Genomic DNA, 16,735 nt, shown 5'->3' with positions numbered 1-16,735 from the left:
ATATGTGAAGCTCTGGGTTCAATCTCCAGCACTACAAAAACAAAAAACAAAAACAAATGTTATACACACACACACACACACACACCCCTATATTACATATATACATACTCTGTCTTCTACACATGTTCAATCTAGCTTACTTTGGGCAAATTATCAACACAAATGGAGGCAAAAATGTCTATTAATTCCTTTAAATCACACCTAAAAAGGGTAAGTTTATTGAATAAATATCTGCTGGGCCATTACTAGGTAGAAAGTATAGTGGAACTCTAAGACTAGAAGGTATCTTTACTAGATTGTAAGGAGTTTACAATCTAATACAGAGAACAGCAGAACACATAACTCATGCATATAAGGCATCTAAGAGCTCTATAATAATATTTCTGAAACTTAGGTTACTTGTGGAATCCTCATAAATAGAGAAAAATGTCTTGTTTATGCCTGTATTGACTGAAATTAGTTAAACTATTATATTAGTGAAACGTAGAAAAATAAAGCTATGAAATATAGAAAAATAAGTTTTGTTTCCAGACCTCACTTAAACATAATACAAAACATATTTACAGGGACTGGGGTTGTGGCTCAGTGGTAGAGCACACACCTAGCATGCACAAGGCACTGGGTTTGATCCTCAGCACCACATAAATGTAAAATAAAGATATTGTGTCCACCTAAAACTTAAGAATAAATATTTAAAGAAACACACATGTACAAATATATACACAAAATCTACAAAACTAACAGATTTCAAATTAGTATCAGATGATGGTTTTGCTAACACGAATCATATTCAATATGAATGTGTTGCTGACTGCTACTTTGCCATTATTTTCTGATTATATGTGGGTTTGACATTTCTATAGTCTTGTGTGCTTTGAATATTTTTAGACCCTCACTATTTCTTTCTCTATCTATAATACTTTGATTTAGCTCATTCTGATGTGATCACTTAGTACAAACAAACCATTTGCATAACCAAATCTATTTTTTAATTTTTTCTTATTAGACAGAAAGTATAAAATAAATTATAGCCCTGAAAATGCTTAGTAATTGGTTATAAGGTGGGCATCCTAGATGATCTAAGAATATGTTTATAGTATCACTGAAATTTTAAAATTCTTACAGAAACTATCTTTCACTTTGAAGAGAATTTATTTATATACTCAAGTTCAAGAACCCCAGTGTTGAAGAATATTGCTAATAACAGAAATAACAAATACTAGGAAGGGAGAAAACTGTTGGGAAATTACTTTTAACTTTGGGGATCCAGGTTTTATGGAGTATATCTGAAATGAACTGTGACATCTGAATTTATTGTCAAATATGTACATTTCCTGAAATTCCCTTTCCATATGGTTGACATTGAAAATATAAAGCTATTAGAGTAAAACAAAGACATACAGGGATATTTAGAAGTAAGGACAATGAAGAAACAAAAGTCATGAATTTCACAAACAAAAGTTGAGGAATTTCTTTTGAGGAGAAAAGAAATCAAAGATTGTAACTGCAAGCATTAGATATGATATTCTTTGCACACTATACACTCTCCCTTGCACTGTGATAGAAATGTATTTAATGATGTAATTTTCTAAAATGCATTAAAAATGTATTCATGTCAGATGCAGTGGCACATACCTATAATCCAGCGACTTGGGAGGCTGAGGAAAAGAACTGCAAACTTGGAGCACCCTGAGCAAGTAGGCAAAACCCTATCTTAAAATGAAAAAAAAAAAAAAAAAATCTAGGGATATAGTTCAGTGAGTACTTTATAAGTTGAGTACTTTCCTAGCATGTGTGAGGCCTGGGTTCAATGCCCAGTACCAATAAATAAAGAAAGAAGAAAAAAAAAGAAAAAGAATATATTACATAAGGAAGCATCAGGATTATCTATATTAGATTTTTTAACAACATTCATGACATGGTAATTTCAGTAAACTTTTTTAAAAAATTTTAGTTCATGGACCTTTATTTTTACTTATTTGTTTATATGAGGTGCTGAGAATCAAACCCAGTGCCTCCACATGCTAGGAAAGCGCTCAACCACTGAGCTATAACACAAGCCCCACTTCAGTAAACTTTTGATGCTATACAACAAAAAATTTTAATTTTTGTCAAAATCCTTTCTTCTCCATTTTTTATATATTTATAGAAAAAGAACAAAAAAAAATCAGATATGCAATAGGTAGTGTACAACACTCATTTTCCCATCTCTAAACAATTCCTACAGACGACACTTGTATTTCAGCCACTCCTTGACTAACATTTCTGTAAATGTACACCTCACAGCAGAAGTGTGAAGTGTGCACTGGTGTTCTACAAAGTGTAAAAAGAAGAGAATGATTTACTAGCCAGATTAAATTTCATATAACTGTAATTTATACAATATTCTCCTCTATAGTCTATGTATGTAGTAGAGTCTGTGCTAATTACAATAAGAAACCATTAAACCAAACTAGAGAGCTGGGTTTTCTTTCATATCTTACTCATGCTTCATAATTATTCCTAGACCTGTTAATATTTCATTTTTAGGCAGATATATAAAATAGGAATTCATTTAGGATTTCAGATAACAAAATCATGTGATTGTGTAACATTATACAATTTCACACATTCAAAGAAAGTTTAATCTATTTTTGCCCATTGGTATCATTTATATCTGCAACCAATCATATATAAAATATCACATGGGCTTTTAACTCCAATAATCATTAGAGGAGATGAAGTAGAGGTATATGGAAGGTTTCTTTTATCTAAATAAACATTTTAGAAATAGCAATGTAAAATAAATCTATATGAAGTAATTAAAATGGTTGCTGCATGATAATTTTGAAGCTGTTGTTCAAAAAATTCAAACTTTATAAAACATTTAAGACATATTTCATAACTTCAATAATATTTTTAACAATTTTAGATTTTTTTGGTTTCCATAAAATATAGAAATTTCTATGCAGACTTTTACTTTGGGATTAGTCACTGTTACTATATTTTACCAAAGATATTTAAAAATTGACTGTAACTCCACATTTGGTATTTAGAACAGTGGACAAATAAAAGTCAGATATTTCAGAGTAGAGTTTTTCTAGAAATGGTTAATTTTTTTATTTTTCAAATAATGATTTAACTTCTAGAGAGAACATACTGGTTAAGACACTTGACCTTGCCAAGTCTCAGTTTAGAAACCTATAAAATGTAATAATAATATGGCTTCAAAAATTTTAAAGGTTCAAATAGAAAGCACCTAGCATCTGAAGAAACAGTGAATAAATAAATATTAGCTTTGTTTTTCCTTTCTCAACACTAAAATAATTCCTAAAAATATTTAATGGAAAAGCCATAAATAATATTAAAATTAATGTTAAAACAAAACATCACTAGGCACCTGACACTTACCAAATATCTTGGTTTATAAGGGGAAAAAGTAAGGGTGTGTACATCCTTCCTACTTTCTGAACATTGCACACACTACTTCTGCTTATATATCTCTAGTCAAAAATTAGTCACATGACATCTAGTTCTAAGAGACTGAAATGATGTTTTTATTCCAGATTGATATACTAGGGAAAAACAGAAGAGGGGGAAAAGTCAATAGTATGGTTCAATTATCAGTTATTGTCACACCTGGTTATACCTTTGGTAGTTAACTAACAAGCATTTTAAATAAACAGTGGGTACACTATACAATTATATGCTAATTATTCCTAAATATCAATTATTAACTTAAATATTTGGATTGGTATAGAAAAATGTTTAAAAAATTATAAAATCTTTACAAAATTAAGGTAAAATTCATAATAAAATTACCATGGAGAAAAGGAATTAAAAAAAACAGAAAAGACCACTATAATTATTTAAAGGTGCTTTGTTACAGATTATTAAGGATGTAGTAAAATATCAAATGAAAACATTTTAAAATAATATTACCACAATAGACACTGTAGTAATGAAATTACAAATAAACAAAACTGCATGTAAATAAATTGTATTCATACTTTTAGAGAAATAGGATTTAAATAAATTTAAGAAAAATCTATTGATTACTTTATTATGCTTTCTAATAAATGCTATTCAGAGACTTTAAATGAAATAAAAACTGATCACAAAACAGAATAGTAAAAATTTTAACATGATAAAGCACAACCAGATTGAGTCTAAATTCTCAAATTATGTAATTTTAGGCAAGTGATGATGGTATGATGAAAATCAAAAGAATTTAGTGCCATCCTCTGTAATATGTGCTTTATGAACATTATTTCATTTAATAGTCAAAAAAACTCCTGATATACAAATATATCCCTTTTTTAGAGAAGAAAAAATCTGAATCTCAGATTAAGTAATTCACACAAGATTACAGCTGCTATACAAATAGCAGAGTACCAACTTTTTCTGACCCAAGTCCATGTTCTTAACTATTATGTATACCACTTCCCCTCAAGCTCTCTAGACCTTGCTTTTCTCAATCATTTTATAAGAGGAATGGAGTATGTATAAACTGCTTTAAAGTTCATTCTGGCCTTTCAAGAAGTTGGCATTCAAGTAAGGTCTGAACCCCTTTGCCCAAATAAAATAACATTCAGTAGTTCTAGTGGCCTCTTTGCTGGAACTTACAGAAGTCAATAAAGTTACCACTAATATATGCAATGTAGAAAGTAAAAATCCATTTATTAAAACTTGTATATGAAAGGGCCACAATGTATCATAAATTTGGATGTTTGAGAAATATCCCTTATCTTTATGATTGATTTCATGTTCCTTGGTGTATCTATAAAGAAGCAAGCCATAAAGAATAAGAGGGAAGAAAGGTAATGAACGTTATATTAAATCTCATAACAGTCCTTTTAAAATAAACCTAATATATCATTTCACATGTGAAGATGCTGAGGTACAAAGAGACTGATTTGCTCAAATCATGTAAATAGTGATATTAATACATAAATTTTATCTGGTTTTAAAAACTATGCTCCTTCCTATTCACTCTGTTTTCTGTAGTTCAATTATGAATTTTCATGTATAAATATCCTTAGTTCAATTTTAATACTGAAAAACTAAAGATGCTAATTGATTTAGGATTTTCTGTAGTATTGATGATTATCAACAAGCATTTGTTGAGAACAGTATGAAGCTGTATATTAAAATAAATATAAAAAACACCAAAGAATATTTTTATATTTTTATAACAACCAAGAATTAACAAAAATTATGCACAACCAAACTATTAGGGAGAAAAAAAAATCATTTCAATTAGAATGATGAGGATGATTATTTTACTTTAGAGACAGGATTGTCAATAAGTTTCCAAGGATGATTTCAAATTTGAGATCCTCTTGTTCTAGCCCTTGAGTAGCTGTGAATACAGGTATGCACCACCACACCTGGTTCCAATTAAAAGATTTTAAGGGGCTAGAACTGTGGTTCAGTGGTAAAACACTTGCTTCACATGTGTGAGGCACTAGGTTTGATCCTCAGCATCACATAAAATAAATAAATAAAGATATTTTAAACGCTAAAAAGAAAGAAAGAAGAATTTAGAAGATGGAAAAGTCCCCCTTGTTAGGCAGAATTAACATTGTCAAAATGACCATACTACCAAAAGCACTATAGAGATTTAATACAATTCTGATCAAAATCCCTATGACATTCCTCATAGAAATAGAAAAAGCAGTCATGAAATTCATCTAGAAAAATAAGAGACCCAAATAGCCAAAGTAATCCTTAGCAAGAAGAATGAAGCAGGTGGCATCACTATACCAGACCTTAAACTATAGTACAGAGCAATAGTTACAAAAACAGCATGATATTGGCACCAAAACAGACCTATAGACCAATGGTACAGAATAGAGGACACAGAGACTAACCTACATAATTACAAATATGTTATATTAGACAAAGAAGCCAAAAACATATATTAGAGAAAAGATAGCATCTTCAAATGGTGATGAGAAAACTGGAAATCCATATACAATAAAATGAAATTAAACCCTTCTCACCATGAACAAAACTCAACTCAAAGTGGATAGAGGACCTAGGTATTAAACCAGAGACACTGTGCCTATAAGAAGAAAAAGTAGGCCCAAATCTCCATCATGTTGGATTAGGCCCCAACTTCCTTAATAACTCCTACAGTTGGGCTGAGGTTGTGGCTCAGCGGTAGAGCGCTCGCCTAGCACGTGCGAGACCTTGGGTTCCATCCTCAGCACCACATATAAATAAATAAAATAAAGGTATTGTGTTCATCTACAACTAAAAAATAAATATAAAAAATGACTCCTATAGTGCAAGAATTGAAATCAAGAATCAATAAATGAGATGGATTCAAACTAAAAAGCTTCTTCTCAGGAAAAGAAATAATCAGTGAGATGAATAGAGAGCCTACAGCTTGGAAGCAAATTTTTAACACTCACACATTAGACAGAGCACTAATCTCTAGGGTATATAAAGAAATCAATAAGTTAAACACCAAAAAAAACAAACAGCCCAATCTATAAATGGAACAAGGAACTGAATAGACACCTCTCAGAAGATGATATATAATCAATCAACAAATATATTTAAAAATGTTCAATACCTCTAGCTATTAGAGAAATGGAAATCAAAACTACTCTAAGATTTCATCTCACTCCAGTCATTGCAGGGGGGACTACAAGTTGGTACAGCCAATACGGAAAGCAGTATGCAGATTCCCTGGAAATTAAACCCTTATCTTTCCAGATTCCCTGGAAAACTGGGAATAGAACCACCATTTCACCCAGCTATCCTGCTCCTCTGTCTATGTATAAAGGACTTAAAAACAGCATACTACAGGGACACAGCTACATCAATGTTTACAGCAGCACAATTCACAATCGCTAAACTGAGGAACCAACCTAGATGCCCTTTAGTAGATGAATAGATAAAGAAAATGTGGTGTATATAAACAATGGAATATTACTTAGCAATATGAGAATAAAATCATGACATTTGCAGGTAAATGGTAGGAACTGGAAAATATCATGCTAAGTGAAGTAAGCCAATCCCAAAAAATCAAATGCCAAATGTTTTCTCTGATATAAGGAGACTGATTCACAATGGGATCAGGAAGGGGAGCAGGGGAGGATTAGATGAACTCCAGATAGGGCAAAGGGGTGGGAGGGAAAGGAAGAGACTAAAGGGGTAAAAATGATGGTGGAATGAGATGGATATCATTACCCTAAATACCTGTATAAAGACACAAATGGTGTGAATATATATTGTATACAACCAGAGATATGAAAAATTGTGCTGTATGTGTAATATTAATTGTAATGCATTCTGCTGTCATATGTAACAAATTAGAATTTTAAAATTTTTAAATAAATAAAGGATTTTAACATTTTTGTGAATTGTAACCTAGAGGAAAAATAGAAATTCCCCTGACATCTGAAAATTGAGGAAAAAATATGTGTATATTGTAGAATATATAAATACCCAGTACAGCTTCAGCTCCATAACAATCTATAATATCACCCTTTCTAACCACAATATTCTACCCTTAGTTCTTAGTATATCATCTCATTATCATAACTTATCTCTGACTAGTCCCCTGACCTCTCCATTTTATTTGAATAAATCAGCCCTTTTCCTGGAATCGCTTTTCTCTAGATTCATGGTCAACACTTGAACTACTCTTTCATTAGCACTCTCAACCTCAATCTGTGTTGAAATCTACCCTCTCTTCTTAACTCAAGGGACTGGAGAAAGCATCAAAACCCTGACACTGGTAAAAAGGTAAAGGTTTCGAATATCAGTCACTTATAAACATTTCAAATGAACACTTCCTAGAATTTAACTTATTAAATGTCTGATAATGCTGAATATCATGTCTCTTCCTGAAATTCTTGGATTTTGAACACTTGTAATGATACACTTCCCTCATATTCCTAAAAATAAACCGTGGGAGTCAGCATGTTTAAATTAAAAAAAAAATACAAAAACCTTTTTATCTAATGTTAATTTAAACATCTTTGATTATTAAACACTAGATACTTAATAGAAGGTTACTACACAAATATGTTAATATCTTATTCAGTTAGAGCAATGAAATTCTGATTAAGAAAAAACAAAGGCTGGAAGTATGGCTCAGAGGTAGCCACCCAGCCTCTCACATAACAATCAAGCAAAGAGTTACAAACCAGAGAAAGCCAAAATGTCCCCTTAGCAAACTGAATAAACATGTCATAAACATGAATGAACAAAACACGATAAAGCCTTTAAAAATATCACAAAAGTTCCCCCTAATCCTGTAAAGTATTAAATTTAATAAAAGTTTTCAAAAGAAATATTTTAACATAAATTCAAAGATCATCTATATATGGCTTTATTCTTCTAATAATTATTTTTTCTTTACTTATTGAATAATTAAGACAGGGTTAAAGAAGTAGGTTCATTAAGTATACAATTTACTCAAAACTTATTCTTCTGCTACGTAAGATTTTTCAGAGATGCTACAAAATCTCATCACTGTAATTCAGAATTTACTAGTTAGAATTCTATAATAGGGCTGAGGCCATAGCTCAGTGGTACAGTATGTGCCTCCATATGCTCAAAGCCCTGTATTTAATTCCTAACATGAAAAAAGAATAAAAACTAAAACTTTTATTTAAAAAGTAATTTTATAGTAACATGAATGTAGGCCTTGGAAAAAGTTTACTTTTACGTAACAGATTTCCTTACACATAATAAAGATGAACACTTTTAAATAAAATTAAAGAGAAAAAATATCAGCTACTTAGGAGAACTATCCTTTATCAAACTACTTTTTATTAAGGAAACCCTTTATAAATTATTTGAATATCAAATGAAAACTGTAAGCAAGAAGCCTAAGAATTCTTTCAAGATTTTGTTTTCATAATTATTTTTACTAACATGACTGTCTCAAGCAATTTTATTTTTACATAATTTATCTATATAATATAGAGTCACCTTACATTTTTGCCACTTTTCAGTAAAAAATAAAACTAAAAAAGATGATGTTTAGAACATGCGTCACACTGAAATATACTAATATAATTATGGATATAACATCAGTTATTTTTTTAATTGTTTTTTCTTTTAATATTTTTTTTAGTTGCCAATAGACCTTTATTTTATTTATTTATATGCAGTGCTGAGAATCAAACCCAGCGCCCCATACATGCTAGGCAATCACTCTACCACTGAGCCAGAGCCCCACCCATAACTTCAGTTATATTTTTAAATAATTTTTCTTTTAAATGTTTTTAAATACTTTAAGGCAATATTTTTGAAGTATTTATCTAGAAGTATGAACTACAATTCACTGAAAATGTAAATATTCAAATGGCTGGTCAAAGAAATAATAATAATTTAAGTTGTATATATCTTCTAATTCCATTCTTACTCTCAGAGAAAACAAATCATCCTTAAAAGCCAAACAACCATTTTTGGCCTTACTGTGATCAGCGTGGTCAATCTTGTGACATCACTGTTGAGAAACCTGCAAGAGGAAGACAGAATTAGCACTTAGCTGAATCATATTTGAGTAATTTCAGAAACTAAAAAGTTTGTTTAGAACTTCTGTCTTTCTTTGATACCATACATCATATTTAAGTTAATCTAAAATATCAGGAAACATAATTGGCATAATATGAAATAAGCATAAAATACCTGGAGTTTATTTATAGATCAGTATTTATTTTAGTATGGCATGTTATGTTTTCGTTTATAATCAGAAATAACCCTGAAGTGAACAAAATATATTTTAACATAAACTAAAGGATATTTGGGTTACAGATTGTATTTATTTTCAAGTATTTATTGAGAAAATTATTGTTTTAAATATATCACAAATGGAAGATCGGTATTGTTTGTAAATACATTTATCTCTATAATTAGCTGCTCAGTTTAGAACCAAAATGTCATATATTTAATACAGGAGAAATTGGCACATGCTAATCCTTATAAATAGATCAAAAATTGAAAATATAACTGACAAGGGTCCAATATAAACTATAAACCCAAAGGAAGTTATAAATTAAGCTATTTTCTTAGCTATTAATGACTCCCAGTTTATCCCTGCAAAATGTGGCCTTTAAAATTTTCTTTATTAACAAGGCTTAATTTAAGATGAACTCTTAAATGTTTATTTAAAAAAGAACATGCTAGCCGGTCACAGTCCTGCATACCTATAATCCCAGTAACTCGGAAGGCTGAGGCAGAAAGATCTCAAAGTTCAAAGCCAGCCTCAGCAAAAGCAAGGTGCTAAGGAATTCAGTGAGACCCTGTCTCTAAATAAAATACAAAAAGTAGGGCTAAGGATGTGGCTCAGTGACCAAGTGCCCCTGAGTTCAATCCTCAGTATCCAAAACAAGAAAAGAAACACATTGTTCAGCTTGATGGTGTTTCAAAGCCTATAACCCCAGCTACTCAGGAAGCTGAGGAAGGAAGACTACAAGTTTCAGGTCAGCCTAATACTCAAAATAAAATTTAAAAAAGGACTGGGGATATATTTTAATGGTAGAGCACTTGCCACAGCATGCAAGAAGCCCTGGGTTCAATCCTCAGTACTGCAAAAAATAAAAATAAAGTAATACATTATCATTCGGTGTTAGGGTTCATAATGGACTTTCATGTTTTATTTCATTAAATCCTCAGAATAATCCCTTCAAAGAAGCAGAAAAGAAATAATTAGTATACATTTCAGGAAAAGATATTTGGAGAGGATTTATGACTTGTCTAAGAACACAAAACTGAGTTTTTCTTGGTTCCTTTTGTACCTTATATTTTCTACACTGAAAATTCATTCTGACAACTATTTTTCCTCACTCTGTCCTTTAGTACAAAATCACTGATTACTACTAGTTATCCTGTACTACTTCAAGATATTGCTCTCCAATGTTACTTGTTATAGCCTCCCTACTTCTCTTGTTTATTTATTTGTTTAGGGGGTACCACAACTCAGAGGCACTTAACCAGGGAGCCACATTCCCAGACCTTTTTATTTATTTATTTTTATTTTGAGACAGGGTCTCCCTAAATTGCTGAGCCTGGCTTTGAATTGTGATCCTACCGCCTCAGCCTGCCTAGTCACTGGGATTACAGGTGTATGCCTTGGCACCCAGCCCTATTTCTTTTCTTGATGCAGTAGCAGATAAATCAGATTACATTGCTCTCTTACTCAAACTTCACAATGGGGTATGTATGAATGTGGTTTTTGTTTCTGGTGTTTTTGTTTTGTTTGTGGTGCTGAGGATTGAACTCTGAACCTCATATATACTAGGTAAATTCTCTACCACTGAGCTAGATCCCCAGCTACAAAACTGCATAATAGTTTTACCCTCACTTTGAATAAACCCCACAAAATTTACTGTGGCTTATTAGGCTCTCTATTAGCTGGATGCCTGATTACATCTCCTACCAGTCTCTCCATATTGCACTCAAAGTCACAATGACCTTGATAATCCACAAACATACCAAACTTGTCCCATTTCAGGTCCTTGACACTTGCTGTTCCCCCTGCTTAGTGCAATTTGTTCTTCATACCTTTAGAAAACTTATTATCAATCCAACCTGGTATTAAAACAAATGCCATCATCTCAGTCTCTCATTTACCACTAGACACTGTTAGCTCCAAGTTTTGCAAGGAAAGATCATAGGAACACTACTTTAGTACCTGGAACCCAATAACTACTCAGTTGATTAGTTGCTGAATGAGTAAGTGAAACAGTGCTTATAATTCCCACTGCATCTAGCACTATGCCCAGAGCTACAGAGTATAAATTAAAAACACAATACTTACTACATATTCAAGGACAATAAGCTGTAACAACTTGGTTTAATTTTTTTTTCTGTACTAGAGAATGAGCCCTAAGGCTCATGCATGCTAGCAAGGTGTGCTACAAATAAGTTTTATTATTTTTATTTTTTTAATTTTGAGACAGGGTCTTGCTAAGTTGCCCAGGCTAGCCTCAAACATGAGGTCCTCCTGCCTCAGCCTCACAATTAGATGGGATTATAGCCATGCTCCACCACATACTGACAACTTGGTGTATGTTTTAAAAAGCCATTGCAGGAAGAGTTTAGGACGCTTTAAAAAAAAAAAAAAAAGCAGGAAGTGGTTGGAAAGAAGGGATGTTGAATTATAAATATAAGATAATGAGGATGTAGATAGTTAAGACAACGAGTTGCAGATGGAATAGGAAATTTAAGACATCTTAAATGCAGGAAACAAGACCTCATGCTAAATGAAGTATCAGGAACTAGGACAGCAAAGCAAGAATGAAAGATTATGTCTAAGGTTCTAATACAATGCAAAAAACCTAAAGTGAAATGCAAGAGTGAATTATGTTTTGAACAGTAAAGATGGTGTTACTATATGCCAGTCAAATAGAGATGCTTCCAAAGCAGGAAGAAATTTGGAATAATCCAATGTTTGAAAATAAGTCATGAAAACTATAGTTTAAGCCAAGAGTATGGGCAAGTTCACCAACGTAACAGAAAAAAACAGCATATCATTTGTAACTGAATAAAAAGACAAATATTCCATTTTGCTTTTGATTTTAAAAAAGTAGAATAATTAAGACAAAGTCTAGAGTTAAAATTTTATACTTAAAGCCCTAAAGCTCATATACTGTGAGTAAAATCATTCCTTCCTTATGGTAGCAATTTTTACACATGACTTACTGGGTACTTGTAATTGCATGAGGAAAAAATTTTGATGAAATTGAAATGACTCTAGAGGATAAAGCCAGACAAATATTAAAGCTTCTCATAAAATTCCTAAGTAGTTTTTACAAGCAAAAGGTAATTCTTTAAAATCATGTCAAAACTAGGAAATGTATTCAAATTACATATATAAAAAGTAATATTACATTTTATGTAAACATAACTAATATACTGGTTATGTACTATTTCTCTACAAGTCATTATTTCAGTAAATACACACAGAGAATCTCAACTGTATTTACCCACAGAAAAACCCTACTAATGTTTGCCACCTACTAATGTGGGAAAAGAATTTTAAATTATGCTATTGAATTCTACGTATTTTCCCAGCAATTAGCACGTACTATTCTTAATTTTACCCTCACTTTGCCCCAAAACAGAGAAAGTCTTTAGGTGATCAATTTTAGTATATTCAAGTCTTAACTTTTACATGACAGCACTGTAAGTACCCATATCTACAAAGTAAGAATATTTATCTCTATCTAACCCACTAAAAACACGGAAAGAAATGGACACTTCTTCCCTGTTTTACCCACTATTCAATATTAACATGGAAAAAATGTTCACTAGTCCCCAAAATTCATTTAAAGTAATAGTCACTATATTTGCTTTATTGTAGGCTCTTTTTAAGGTTGGTTACAAAAAGATAAATAAAAAACAGGGCTAGGCGTGTAGTTCAGTGCTTGTCTAGTATATGCAAATCTCTTGGGTTCAATCTCCAATACCACAAAAAAAATTTAAATAATTTTCAAAATTTACACATGAAAAATAATTTCACATATAATATGCTATTTGCAGGGTATATAAAATATTGTAATCCTGAATTATAGACATGGGGGAAAAAATCACAGACTCCCCCGTACCATTTTTTGGCACTGGGATTGAACCTAGGGTCTCATTATACATGCTAAACAAGCTAGACCCGAGCCTCATAGGATGCTGCTGATTTTTTTTTCTTTCCCCTCTGATACTGGGGATTAAACCCAGAGTCAACCTGCCACTGACTATAACCCCAGTCCTTTTTATTGTTTATTCTGGGACAGGGTCTCACTAAGTGGCCCAGAGTAGCCTCCAACTTGTGATCTTCACATCTCAGCCTCCCAAGTCACAGATATTATAGGTGTGCACTACCACGCCCAGCTACAGTATACTTTTATATGACTAATATGAATAAGGAACTGACTTTTAAATATGTAGTTTTTTAATTTAACAGTTATATGTAACTTGTGGCTACTATATTAGATGGCACAACTATGTACTTTTTTTTTTTCTTCCAGTGCTGGGGATTGGCCTTTAGGCATGCTAGGCAAGTTCTCTTACCATTGAGCTATACCCCTCAAGCTCCACATTTATGCATTTCTCAAACAATACCAATGCTGAACTATATAATGATGTTTTTAAATATCTGAAAATTTGGGCCGGGGTTGTGGCTTAGTGGTAGAATGAGTGCTTGCCTAGCATGTGTGAGAAACTCAGTTCAATTCTCAGCACCACATATAAATAAATAAAAACTTCAGACAAATGTCCATTAACAACTAAAAATATGTTTAAATTTTTGTTTGAAAATTTATTTTCTAGAGGTTGGGGGCATAGCTCATCGGTAAAGTAGGTGTATATATATGTACAAGACCCTGAGTTCAACCCCAGCACCATCAAAAAACAAACAAATAAATAAATAAAAGGGAATTATCTCTATTTTTAACAATTGGAGGGTGGAAGGAACAGTCTCAATTCTGATAGAATACACTCATTTCAGTAAAGTTCCAAATTTGGAGATAAATTTTTATCTTCCAATTATTTTCAGGTTTATGTTTGGCAGAGAAAAAAACAGGTTATTTTACCACAGAATACTTAATATTTATTTAATAGTATGTATGTCTTGAATTTTGGAGAACTGAGTTTTACACCTCTCCAGGTTGCATTACTATTGCCTGGTATTTAAATTTCAATTTGCTTTACTTTGTTCAGCTGTGCAGATATGCTTTAGCTTCATTTACTAATGTACTGTTAAGGACTAAAACCTCAGCTGAACACAGAAAAAAAAAGTAAGTATATTTTATTAACAGTTTTAATATTCTTGATCATTGGAAACTTCATTTGCTACCAATTATTTTCCCTTTCTTATTTAAAGTTTTAAGGAAAAAAAGATAAGCAGTTTTAATAGCAAGACAGTTTTAACTAAACATTTAACATGGTACATAAAAAAGAAGACTGCTATCTCAGTTTAAAGCAAGCATAAAAACATTAGATACTAGGGGTATAGCTCATTAGTAGTTAAGCAGTTGTGAGGCCCTAGATTCAATCCCAGAACTAAAACAAATAAATAAACTAAAATAAAAACCAAAGATATTATAAAACAAATAGATGTTTTGTTACTACTGTACCAAGCAGTTTTGCCAAGTTAGAAACACACCAATTTAAATACAATGCAACAAAGTAGACAACAGATCATTTCCTGATCTGTACAAACATTGACTATGTTGGTACCCTGGCTAAAAGCTGTTTTCCAATTTCATGAGAAAAACTTCAGATAAAATATATTTAAAAGAGCAAAAAGTGATCACAAAGAAAGTTGCACTCAGAACCAGAAGAGGTTCAGAAGCAAACTGTATAAAACAAAAGCAAAAGCAAAAAAACAAAAGCAAAAGACATTTGATGATTAGAGTGGAAAGTCCTTAGAAAGTAGTTGGCAGGTGGGCTGGCTGGGGTTGAGGCCCAGTGGTACAACAATTGCGTAGCATGATTGAAGACAAGGGTTCAATTTTCAGCACCACATACAAATAAATAAGATAAAGGTCTATTGACAATTAAAATAAATATTTTTTTAAAAAGAAGTACTGTTTACAAATGAGCTTTGGTTTGCTAAATAGTAATTAAAAATGCTAAATTTTTAACTCATCCAAGATAGAGAAAGGAAGAAAAATAAGCAGGTTGAATAGCTATGGATTCCAGTTCCAAGCAGTATTTTGGTGCATCCTACACACTAAATGCTTCCTTCCCTCAAGTTTTAACTGTAGTTCTGGCAGGGTACATAGTTAAAACACTAGACCTGCTTTTCTTTAATGTTCACAGAGGCAACCAAGGCAACTATCCCAATGATTCCTACTATTACAAATTACTTCTTGCTAAGACACAATGAAACTGATGAAAGGAATTACAGACTCTTACTCTTAAAATTGACAACTGTCTCATAAAGTTAAATAAAGTTCACATACCTGTAGAACTAACAGAAGCCAAGAGTACTTCAAAGCCATCAATTGTTAACTTTAACCATTAACTATTTTTATCAAGAAAAGCAAGGTAGTCAATGTTCTATATAATGGATAATATACTATATACATACTAAACCTAAAATATTATTTTCTTTCAAAAGAAAGCTGCCCTAAGTACTAAGCAAAACCCAAAGCAAAAACAAATAAAAAGCATGTGCAATCTCTTTAAAATTTATGAGATGATTTATCAGTATTCCAATTTTTTGTCATTGGATATAATTAAAATATATTTGGTATCTATAGTCATTCCTTGCCCAGAACTCCCAAATCCTTGAAATTTCCTGAGTAATAAGAGTGTCTTATACTTTTAAAATCATACTTAAATTTATGTTAATGAGGTGACTTAGGGTGGCCATTCCTAAGACAGCTTTAGTATAGGGCCAGTCAATATAAAGAAGGAAAAGGTTGGAACTTTTAGTGCCACCCCATTAACTTAATGAGGATCAGGAGAGGGACTAAAGATTAAATGCTATAAAAACCATAGAAGAGCAAGATTTGATGAGTTTTCAGGTTGATGCCCAAACCCACGTTAGAAGGGTGGCTCACCCCAATTCCATGAAGAAAGAAGCCCTTGTGCTTGGGACCCTTCTGGACATTAATGAACCTATGTACTTCATCTGGAGATGCATCAGCAAAACTAGTAAACTTAAGTAAAATGTCTCCTCAAGTTCTGTAAAACATTTAGCAAATTATTAAACCAAGGAGGGGACCATGGGAACTCCCAGCTTATAATTATTGTTCAGAAGTTGGCAGCTGGCACCTGAAGTTGG

General features: G+C 32.0%; 1 protein-coding gene across 10 annotated transcripts in view; it reads right to left on the bottom strand.

The window, feature by feature from the left end:
- The window catches only part of Baz2b (bromodomain adjacent to zinc finger domain 2B), a 351,303-nt gene that overhangs the window by 211,041 nt on the left and 123,527 nt on the right, over nt 1-16,735 (bottom strand). For all 10 annotated transcript variants that reach the window (XM_071619137.1, XM_071619140.1, XM_071619138.1 and 7 more), the window contains exon 5: nt 9,424-9,466. The gene's annotated coding sequence lies outside the window, so the exon portion shown is untranslated. The remainder of the gene's footprint in view (nt 1-9,423; nt 9,467-16,735) is intronic.

This window comes from Marmota flaviventris, chromosome 11 (genome assembly GCF_047511675.1).
Source record: "Marmota flaviventris isolate mMarFla1 chromosome 11, mMarFla1.hap1, whole genome shotgun sequence".
Taxonomy (NCBI): Eukaryota; Metazoa; Chordata; class Mammalia; order Rodentia; family Sciuridae; genus Marmota; species Marmota flaviventris.
This window is presented reverse-complemented; position numbering and strand designations above follow the sequence as displayed.